The following is a 12,330-nucleotide window of genomic DNA, read 5'->3' on the forward strand; positions in this document are numbered from 1 at the left end:
AAACCCTGAAAACCAAATAGAAATGCTTGATTACAACCCGGAGGAGATACCTAGGGTACCTGCACCAAATCCCCTAGACCCAAACAATTACGACCCCTGGTGGGACGATGTTAGGGACTATGTGCAACAAAACCCAATACAGGAAAATGTGCCAATGCCCAACCTAGGAGCCTACCCAAGGTTAGATCCTCAAGATCCCTATTATGTTAATGATGCATACATTAGGGAGATCTTAGAGAATCCTTACCCATACCAGGCCCCGTACCAGGAACCCGCACCTCAGATTCCAAACCCAGTCCTATAACCTGCACCCCCATTGAGTGCAGAAAACGTACAAGAGCTTAGGACTTTCGGTGAGGAAATTTTAGAGAGCAGTGAGAGAATGCGACAGGTAGGAGAGCGTCTCGTATGGAAATACGACGAACGCAATATGGATTTTTGGATGAATCCATATCAGTGAATGTGATGGCAGAAACGATAAGTAATAATAATAAAATATAATATAATAATAATATATGTGTGTATGTGTTAGAAAAAAAAAAGACTACGGATGCATACTACTAGTATTGTAGCTTTACATTTGTCACACCCCCAAAACCCACCTGCGGTGTACTACCGCTTGGAGGCGTGACTGACCAGGATCCAGCCACCAATCGTACCGAACAAGCATATAAACAGTTATAAAAGTTTAACCAATGCGATTGGTGTTCAACAAAACAAAGTTTAAGTTGTAAGCGGAAGCATAAGTTTAAAGTTATAACACAAGTTCAAATGTTTTCAAATAGAACATGGCACGCGGCAATCCGTGTCCCACAACGACCCTCCTCCATGCAAGCTCCAGCTGAGTACCTATGGTCCTGCAAAGCATGTAGTAACGAGTCAACAACTAGTTGAGTGAGTTCACAGTTGGGTGTTCGTTTTAGTTGTTTCGAAAACAGTTTCCTTTATCTGGCATCCTGCCGTGGGGGTTACCCCATAGTTTGAAAACGTGACTTAATCATTCCCAGTTACTCTGGCATTCCAGCCGTGGGGGCTACCCCATGATAGTTATCAGGCATTTCGGCCGTGGGGGCTACCCCATGCGTACACTAGACTCGTTACCATATCGACTGCTGACTGTAGTCATGTTTATGTGCCCTGAAAACATCAATGTCTATCATCATTGACGTGCCCCAGATCCATTAGTTCACGCCCGTCCTCTGCGGCACGGTGTGAGGTTTGTCAGACCTAAATAGCGCTATCTAACTAATGACCCGCTCGCCATTGGCCCGGCGATTAAGTCGATATAAAAAGGAGGGACTTCGTGATAGAGTTTTAGTCTAGTACGAGTTATCCGTCCGTCCGGACGAGGAATCACATTCCTGAACCACTGCTGTCCTACCCAAGGAGGACGAGGAATCCACATTCCTTAACCCCGTTCCCAACCCAGGGAATCCCATGCTTTGTAGAGGGTGTGAACTCACCTTGGTTTGCTCGGTAGTAACACGGAAAGGTCAATCAAGTCGCAAGTAGTCAATTACGTCCTAACATAGATACCATTCATATCAGATTCAGACCAGGCAGTGCACGTATAACTACACGTATTCATACGCATGTAACGATCATGGCATACAAGTCCTATCATGGCAGTTTCAACAACAGTGCACAACATATTCAGTTAACAGTAGCACGTACAGCCCATATGTTCAGCCCAATTACTTAAGCCCAAACACGTTTTAAACAGTTAACACAGAAGTCCATAAGTCCGGCCCATTAACGTAGGCCCATAACTAAGCAAGCCCAACAAGTGTGGTTTCGAGTCGTAACCGGACTCGCAAGCATGGTTGCGGGTTATGTTGTTTGTGTTGATCATGGATGGTTGCGAGTCGCAACCTATGTCGCAACCATGGTTTCGGCTGATCATGCTAAGGTTTCGAGTCGCAACGGGACTCGCAACCTGTGGTCTCGGCTTGTCATGTTATGGTTGCGGGTCGCAACCAGATGTTCACGACTCGCAACTGGTGTCGCAACATGGAGGTTTCGAGTCGCAACCGGGGGTCTCGACTCCCCAACAGTTGCTGATTCTGCACAGATTGTACTATCCAATAGAATTCATGCAGAATTATGTACTATCCACTAAACATGTTTTGTTGTCTAATATTTACCCAAATCGGATCAAACAGTGCAGATTTCAAATATTCAACACACTTTCATTGCATATTCAAGTTGTTCTTCATGTATTCAAACACATTCATCAAGTTCTTCATATATTCAAAACATATTCATAACACATTCAACCCTTATTCTACCGAAATTATGAACAAGCATCAAAACATTTAGCATAACACCACAAGCTCGGTTTTTATACTAATCCGATTACATGCCAAGTGCAAACCGGTTTTATGAACATCGATTACTAGTGGTTCAAACTTCATTTAGACACAAAATATCACAACTCACCATATAATATATGTTAACCGATTTATCACAACCATGCACATAATATCATCATCCTTTGTTCAACAAGTAGCTATTTTCTTTCAAGTAACATTTTTATCATAACAATCATTTCATGTGCAACAACTTAGCAAACAACCATAATGTCATAATCATCAATCCAAGCATAAACACAACAAGAATCACTAACCGGTTAAGAGGTAGGAAAGGTGAACTCCAAGTGTCGATTTCCAAGCTTGAGCCGAAAATCCTAGTGCTAACCGATTGGATCCGAAAATGATGTGTGTTTGTGTTCTTAGGGTTTTAGTAGGGGAGTGTGTATGTAGGAGAGTGAGTGTGTATGGTTGCCCAAAGAATGGCTAAGTTGGCTAGAGGGGTGGTATATATGCTAGTTCAAGTGGTGCACCCTAAAGGGTTTCGGATGAGGGTTTACGGCCCAAATGGCCCAACCGGCCAAAGGCCCAAACCGATTACTGTTCACTCGAGACCACATGGTCTCGAGTCGGGTCCTTGTTGTCTCGGGTCGCATACATGCACGCATACGTATACACATAGCACATAGTCACATAGAATGTACACACATAAATCATATAATTCAACGATTCAATTAGTCATATATGTTCAAACACGTTACATCAAGATACATCGAAGGTTCTAGATTTCGAGTTGTCACATCATCCCCAAGTTGAAAGAAATTTCGTCCCGAAATTTGATGGCACTCACTGAGGAAGCTAGTTAAGTTGCATGGTTTTCCCGGTTTTCCTGGGGTGTCACATCCACCCCCCGTTGATCTGGAATTTCGTCCCGAAATTCCGTAGCTTCAGCCTCAGTAGTGGTCGTACCGTTTGCAAACAGTTGGGGATACTTTTGTTTCATCCGGTCTTCGCGCTCCCAGGTGAACTCTGGGCCGCGACGTGAGTTCCAACGAACTCGAACGAGAGGTATTCTAGTGCTCTTGAGGATCTTAACATCCCGGTCCGTGATTTCGACTGGTTCCTCGACGAATTTCAACTGTTCGTCGATCGTGAGTTCCTTCAGAGGAACTACGTGGGTCTCATCTGACAGACACTTCTTCAGATTCGACACATGGAAAACGTTGTGAACTGCACCGAGTTCTGCTGGTAAGTTCAGTCTGTAGGCCACCTTGCCTATTTTCTCAATGATTTCAAAAGGTCCAACGTATCGTGGGTTGAGTTTGCCTCGTTTACCAAAACGAACCACACCCTTCCAGGGTGAAACTTTGAGTAATACCCGCTCCCCAACCTGGAGCTCAAGTGGTTTCCTGCCCTTATCGGCGTAGGCCTTTTGACGGTCACGAGCGGCCGCCATGCATTGTCGTATTTGAGCAATCCGCTCAGTAGTGTCTACCACATGTTCTGGCCCAGTGATTTGACTATCCCCCACCTCTGCCCAACAGAGAGGTGACCGGCATTTACGTCCGTACAATGCCTCGAACGGAGCAGCTTTAATGCTGGTTTGGTAGCTGTTATTGTACGAGAATTCCACAAGTGGCAGATGCTTTTCCCAGCTGTTGCCAAAGTCGATTACACATGCACGAAGCATGTCTTCTAAGGTCTGGATGGTGCGCTCGGACTGTCCGTCCGTCTGTGGGTGATACGCTGTGCTCATATCTAGACGTGAGCCAAAAGACTTGTGCATTGCCTGCCACAGTTCCGAAGTAAAACGTGCATCTCGATCAGAGATGATAGAGGTGGGCACCCCGTGCCTCGAAACAACTTCCTTGAGGTATATTTCCGCTAAAGTGGAGAATTTATCTGTTTCCTTAATTGCCAAGAAGTGTGCGGACTTTGTAAGTCGATCCACAATCACCCAGATAGTATCGTTTCCGCGCTGTGATCTAGGTAGGCCAGTAACGAAATCCATGGAAATTTGCTCCCATTTCCATTGTGGTATCTCTGGTTGTTGGAGTAGGCCTGAGGGTTTCTGATATTCCGTCTTGACTCGCGCACAAGTCAAACACGTGCTGACGTAAGTTGCTATGTGGGCCTTCATGCTAGGCCACCAATACGTAGTTTTAATATCGTGGTACATCTTGTCCGAACCAGGGTGTACCGAGTAGCGAGATCTGTGCGCTTCATCCATCACAAGTTCTCGTAAGTCGCCATAGAGTGGGACCCAAATGCGTCCTGTTACGTAGTAAGCACCGTCTTCCTTCTGTTCCAAGCGTTGTCTTGACCCGCGTAGGGCTTCGGCCCTTACGTTTTCTGGTTTCAGTGCTTCTATCTGAGCAGCTCGTATTTGTGAAGGTAGACTAGAATGGATCGTGAGTTGTAGAGCTCTTACGCGCTTAGGCGCAGTGTCCTTCCGACTGAGGGCGTCAGCCACAACATTGGCCTTGCCCGGGTGATACCTGATAGAGCACTCGTAGTCATTCAGTAATTCGACCCATCGTCGTTGCCGCATATTCAGTTCCTTCTGCTTGAATATGTGCTCTAGGCTCCTATGGTCAGTGTAGATTCCGCACTTGGTTCCGTACAGGTAATGCCGCCATAACTTAAGTGCGAAAACAATAGCTCCCAGCTCTAAATCATGCGTAGTGTAGTTCTTCTCGTGAACTTTGAGTTGTCGTGAGGCGTAGGCTATGACTTTATCTCGTTGCATCAATACACAACCAAGACCTTGAATTGATGCATCACAGTAAACCACAAAATCTTCTGTGCCCTCTGGCAGTGAAAGGATAGGTGCACTACAGAGTCTATCCTTTAGATGCTGAAAAGCTAACTCCTGCGCTTTTCCCCAATAATAGACAACGCCTTTCTGCGTTAACAAGGTGAGAGGCTGCGCGATCTTAGAAAAATCCTTAATGAATCTCCTGTAGTAACCTGCCAATCCCAAGAATTGGCGAATTTCCTTTGGCGTACGAGGTGCAGGCCAGTTTTTAATAGAGTCTACTTTGGATGGATCAACGTGAATCCCATCCTTGTTCACCACATGTCCTAGGAAATGAACTTCACGAAGCCAGAAGTCGCATTTCGAGAACTTTGCATAAAGCTGTTCTGTTCGAAGAAGTTCCAAAAAAAGTCGTAGATGCTGTTCGTGTTCCTCCTGACTCTTAGAATAGATCAGGATGTCGTCGATGAAGACTATAACGAACTTGTCCAGGTAAGGCTTGCACACTCGGTTCATCAAGTCCATGAAAACTGCGGGTGCGTTTGTCAACCCAAACGGCATGACCAAAAACTCATAGTGCCCATATCGAGTTCTAAAGGCTGTCTTAGAGACATCCTCTTCTCGAACTCTCAGCTGGTGATATCCCGATCTCAGGTCGATCTTTGAATAGTAGCTCGACCCCTGCAACTGGTCGAACAAGTCGTCAATGCGCGGTAGAGGATAACGGTTCTTCACAGTCACCTTGTTGAGTTCACGATAGTCGATACACATTCTGAAGGTAACGTCCTTTTTCTTCACAAATAGTACTGGGGCTCCCCAAGGCGATGAGCTAGGACGAATGAAACCCTTATCCAAGAGTTCTTGCAGTTGCGTGGAGAGTTCTTCCAATTCTGATGGAGCCAAACGATAAGGTGCACGGGCTATAGGCGCAGCTCCAGGAGCTAGTTCAATCTGAAACTCGACTTGGCGATGGGGCGGAAGACCAGGTAATTCCTCAGGGAATACCTCAGGATAGTCATGTACAACTGGAAAATCCTCTAGCTTCTTCTCTTTCTCTGTGGTATCAGTAACTAGAGCCAAAATCGCAGTGTGGCCCTTTCGTAAGCACTTCTGGGCCTTAAGAAGAGAGATGATGTTCTCAACAGCACTTCTCTTGTCGCCACGAATCATGAGAGGTTCACTACCTAAACCAGGAATACGAACGATCTTCTCGTTGCAAAGAATCTCTGCTCGGTGTTGGGATAACCAATCCATCCCAATGACAACGTCGAAACTACCCAAGACGATAGGAATAAGGTCAATAAAGAAGGTCTGGTTAGCGAGGACAAGTTTGCAACCTTTGACTACGTGCGATGCCTCCAAACTCTTACCATTAGCTAGCTCTACAGTGTGCTTGTCGCTCAGGGGTGTTGGAATACGCTTAAGCATTTTACTAACTTCTAGTGACACATAGCTAGTATCGGCACCCGAATCAAATAAGACTGTAACATAAAAGTCGTCGAGAAGGAACTTACCCGTCACCACGTTGGGATCATTCCTTGCTTCACCTTGACCAATCACGAACACTCGCCCCCTGGCACCATTGTTGTTGTTGTTGTTCCCATTGTTACCATTCCCCTGATTGTTGTTGTTGTTGTTCTGGTTCAGTTGGGGACAATCTTTCTTGAAGTGGCCTTCAGCTCCACACTGAAAGCATCCTTTGTTGTTACCCTGTTGCTGCCGCTGATTCTGTTGAGGTTGCTGACGATTCTGATTGGCGGGGTAGGCGCTTCTGCAATCCTTTGCAACATGACCAGGCTTGTTGCACCGATGACAGTTGCCCCTGGTGCATGGCCCACTGTGGTGTAGGTTGCAACGATTGCATTTGGGGTGATTCCCCTTGTACCCACCATGACTTTGACCACCAGACGATTGCTGACTGGGGCTCTTGTGGTCGTCAGTCTTTCTTTGCTGAGACTGAGATTGCACAGAAGTTGAACCCTTGCTTGAAGTTCCATCCCATTTCCGTTTGTTCTCACTAGAAGTACCAGAAGTAGTTGCAGCACCTATGCGCTTTGGTAACTTATTCTGCTCCACCGCTTGGTCAGTAAGACGGTGAGCCAACTGAACAACCTGCTGGATAGTGGTCAAGTTTGCTGAAGTCACATGACTTTGGATCTCTGGCACCAAGCCCTTGAGATAGAGTTCAATTCGCTTATACGGAGGGTCCACCATAGTAGGACACAACAAGGCAAGCTCATGCGATCTCTTAGTATACGCCTCAATCTCTGACCCCGTCATCTTGAGGTTGTAGAACTCGTCTTCCAACTTATGAATGTCATCGCGACTGCAGTATTCCTCCCTGATCATTTCCTTGAAAGGTTCCCATGGGGTGGCGTTGGCAGCAACCAACCCCAGCATTTGTACTTGAGTATTCCACCACGTGAGGGCCAAACCCTCGAGAGTACCAGTAGCATACTTCACCCTGCGCGCTTCAGGGCATTCACACATTTCGAACACAGATTCTAGTTTCTCAAACCAGTGTAGGAGACCTACTGCTCCTTCAGTTCCGCTAAAAGTAGTGGGTCGACAGTCCATAAAGGTCTTAAAAGTGCACACCGGTGCCTGAGCATGTTGACCTAAGGTAGGTGAAAGAAAGACAGAGTTTAACACAAAGGTTGGTTTACGAGAGTAGGATCCTAAAGATCCTAGGATAAGTTCGGGCTGCAGGATATACCTCCTGCGTGTGCAGCTGCAAGTGCTGCGGCAACTCGTTCGTTGATCAAAGCCGTCAACTGGGCTTGTGTCATGTTAACGCGTCCAGACATGATTCTTCATATCAAGAGTAATACGAGTGAGAGAGGTTCGCGAAAGTACGATAGTAGGACAGAGTAAGCACGCACGTGTTCAAACAACAGTAGTTATACTAATCAAGCATACCATGAGCAATGTACTATGTAATTAACAAGTAGGCAATATACACATACCATATCACCTAGAATGTCGAGCCTTGCATGTGGAGTGAAGTGTCGTTGTGGACCGTTGAGCACTAAACCGGTTATAGTCTGGTTTTAACAAAAACGTTTCTCCTTTATTAAAACCTAGTTCACTATAACCAATGGCTCTGATACCAATCTGTCACACCCCCAAAACCCACCTGCGGTGTACTACCGCTTGGAGGCGTGACTGACCAGGATCCAGCCACCAATCGTACCGAACAAGCATATAAACAGTTATAAAAGTTTAACCAATGCGATTGGTGTTCAACAAAACAAAGTTTAAGTTGTAAGCGGAAGCATAAGTTTAAAGTTATAACACAAGTTCAAATGTTTTCAAATAGAACATGGCACGCGGCAATCCGTGTCCCACAACGACCCTCCTCCATGCAAGCTCCAGCTGAGTACCTATGGTCCTGCAAAGCATGTAGTAACGAGTCAACAACTAGTTGAGTGAGTTCACAGTTGGGTGTTCGTTTTAGTTGTTTCGAAAACAGTTTCCTTTATCTGGCATCCTGCCGTGGGGGTTACCCCATAGTTTGAAAACGTGACTTAATCATTCCCAGTTACTCTGGCATTCCAGCCGTGGGGGCTACCCCATGATAGTTATCAGGCATTTCGGCCGTGGGGGCTACCCCATGCGTACACTAGACTCGTTACCATATCGACTGCTGACTGTAGTCATGTTTATGTGCCCTGAAAACATCAATGTCTATCATCATTGACGTGCCCCAGATCCATTAGTTCACGCCCGTCCTCTGCGGCACGGTGTGAGGTTTGTCAGACCTAAATAGCGCTATCTAACTAATGACCCGCTCGCCATTGGCCCGGCGATTAAGTCGATATAAAAAGGAGGGACTTCGTGATAGAGTTTTAGTCTAGTACGAGTTATCCGTCCGTCCGGACGAGGAATCACATTCCTGAACCACTGCTGTCCTACCCAAGGAGGACGAGGAATCCACATTCCTTAACCCCGTTCCCAACCCAGGGAATCCCATGCTTTGTAGAGGGTGTGAACTCACCTTGGTTTGCTCGGTAGTAACACGGAAAGGTCAATCAAGTCGCAAGTAGTCAATTACGTCCTAACATAGATACCATTCATATCAGATTCAGACCAGGCAGTGCACGTATAACTACACGTATTCATACGCATGTAACGATCATGGCATACAAGTCCTATCATGGCAGTTTCAACAACAGTGCACAACATATTCAGTTAACAGTAGCACGTACAGCCCATATGTTCAGCCCAATTACTTAAGCCCAAACACGTTTTAAACAGTTAACACAGAAGTCCATAAGTCCGGCCCATTAACGTAGGCCCATAACTAAGCAAGCCCAACAAGTGTGGTTTCGAGTCGTAACCGGACTCGCAAGCATGGTTGCGGGTTATGTTGTTTGTGTTGATCATGGATGGTTGCGAGTCGCAACCTATGTCGCAACCATGGTTTCGGCTGATCATGCTAAGGTTTCGAGTCGTAACGGGACTCGCAACCTGTGGTCTCGGCTTGTCATGTTATGGTTGCGGGTCGCAACCAGATGTTCACGACTCGCAACTGGTGTCGCAACATGGAGGTTTCGAGTCGCAACCGGGGGTCTCGACTCCCCAACAGTTGCTGATTCTGCACAGATTGTACTATCCAATAGAATTCATGCAGAATTATGTACTATCCACTAAACATGTTTTGTTGTCTAATATTTACCCAAATCGGATCAAACAGTGCAGATTTCAAATATTCAACACACTTTCATTGCATATTCAAGTTGTTCTTCATGTATTCAAACACATTCATCAAGTTCTTCATATATTCAAAACATATTCATAACACATTCAACCCTTATTCTACCGAAATTATGAACAAGCATCAAAACATTTAGCATAACACCACAAGCTCGGTTTTTATACTAATCCGATTACATGCCAAGTGCAAACCGGTTTTATGAACATCGATTACTAGTGGTTCAAACTTCATTTAGACACAAAATATCACAACTCACCATATAATATATGTTAACCGATTTATCACAACCATGCACATAATATCATCATCCTTTGTTCAACAAGTAGCTATTTTCTTTCAAGTAACATTTTTATCATAACAATCATTTCATGTGCAACAACTTAGCAAACAACCATAATGTCATAATCATCAATCCAAGCATAAACACAATAAGAATCACTAACCGGTTAAGAGGTAGGAAAGGTGAACTCCAAGTGTCGATTTCCAAGCTTGAGCCGAAAATCCTAGTGCTAACCGATTGGATCCGAAAATGATGTGTGTTTGTGTTCTTAGGGTTTTAGTAGGGGAGTGTGTATGTAGGAGAGTGAGTGTGTATGGTTGCCCAAAGAATGGCAAAGTTGGCTAGAGGGGTGGTATATATGCTAGTTCAAGTGGTGCACCCTAAAGTGTTTCGGATGAGGGTTTACGGCCCAAATGGCCTAACCGGCCAAAGGCCCAAACCGATTACTGTTCACTCGAGACCACATGGTCTCGAGTCGGGTCCTTGTTGTCTCGGGTCGCATACATGCACGCATACGTATACACATAGCACATAGTCACATAGAATGTACACACATAAATCATATAATTCAACGATTCAATTAGTCATATATGTTCAAACACGTTACATCAAGATACATCGAAGGTTCTAGATTTCGAGTTGTCACATCTTAGTCGGTATTGTAATTTTAATTTCAGTACTGGTGTGTAATAGATGCATAATATATGAATAGAGTAAAAGTCGCAATGCTCGATGCTTTTGACCAAAAGTGCGTGTCATGTGATTGGCTATATTAAAATATTATTTGTGATATTAATATTTGGTAAATGTTTAAAATTCAGATGGACAACGAAGTGAATCAGGAAAACCAGAATGATAATATTCAGAACGACAACCACTCAAATAATGATAATCTAAATAACGAGAGTCCGAACAACAATAACAATGGAAACCAAATGGATAATAGTGTCGTTCAGCACATAGTGGCACAAAGAATTATAGATGCAATGCCATTTATTATTTAAACGGTTCAAGAAGCGAATAATAAAAGTAAGCATAGCAGTAAGCGACCAAGTGAACCAAAACACAGCGTGAACAATGGACCCGCATTTCAAGTGCCCATTCCTAAAAGAAGAAGAACCATGCCATATGGTTGTTCTTATAAAGAATTCTGGTCCTGTAAACCAATAGAATTCTCGGGCAATGAAGGACCCATTGCAGCCCTACGCTGGATAGAGAAAACGGAGGCTGTTCTTAAGATAAGCAAGTGTGCCGAAGAAGATAGGATAATGTTTGCTTTTAATTTATTTAAGAATGCAGCTCTAGAGTGGTGGAACACTATCCTCCAGTCAAGAGGAAGTGATAGAGTCTATAGCATGGAATGGGAGGAGTTCAAAAATATGATAGAAAGGAAGTTCTGCCCTCCCAATGAAAAGGAACAGATAGCAAATAAGTTTATGAATCTTAGAATGACCGGGGTAGACAGTAAGGGTTACACTACCACATTCTTTGAATATGCTAGAATAGTACCAACCCTTGCATCACCTGAACCGGTATTAATCTCCCGTTATATCTGGGGATTAATTGGAGAAATTAGACATGTAGTCAAGGCAGCTAGACCCCAAACCATAGAAGAAGCTGTAGAACTAGCCAATACCTTGACTGATGAACTAGTGCGAACTAGAGAAGAAGACCAGAGGAGAAACCTAACCCAAAGGCTTACTCAAGAATTCCGTTCTGGGAATTCCAACCGTAGGAATGTAGGTTCTACCTCTGCACCATACTGCAGGATCTGCAAGAAGAAGCATTCTGGAAGATGCTCCACTCACTGCAATTACTGTAAGGCACCAAGACACAAGGAAGAAGATTGCAAGAGGAAAATCAGTAATGGAATGTGCTTTAATTGTGGAAAAAAAGGTCATATAAAGCCAAACTGCCCGAAATTGGCTCCAGCTGCAAACAACAAGAACCCTAACAATGCTAGAGCATTTGTTCTAACTGTAGATGAAGCTAAGATGATTCCAGACATCATAGCTGGTACGTTTTTAGTTAATGATATTTTTGCTAAAGTATTATTTGACTCTGGTGCAAACCAAAGTTTTATTAATACTTCATTTTGCAAACTTCTAAATCAATCATTAACTAAACTACCACAAGAATGTCTCATAGAGACAACAAATGGAGAAACCGTTAGGATTTCTGAAATCTTGCAGGGAGCAAGAATAGAAATTTTTAATCAAAAATTTATTGCAAACCTTTACCCAATGAATCTGGCAGGATTTGATAT

This window comes from Helianthus annuus, chromosome 10 (assembly GCF_002127325.2).
Source record: "Helianthus annuus cultivar XRQ/B chromosome 10, HanXRQr2.0-SUNRISE, whole genome shotgun sequence".
Lineage (NCBI taxonomy): Eukaryota > Viridiplantae > Streptophyta > Magnoliopsida > Asterales > Asteraceae > Helianthus > Helianthus annuus.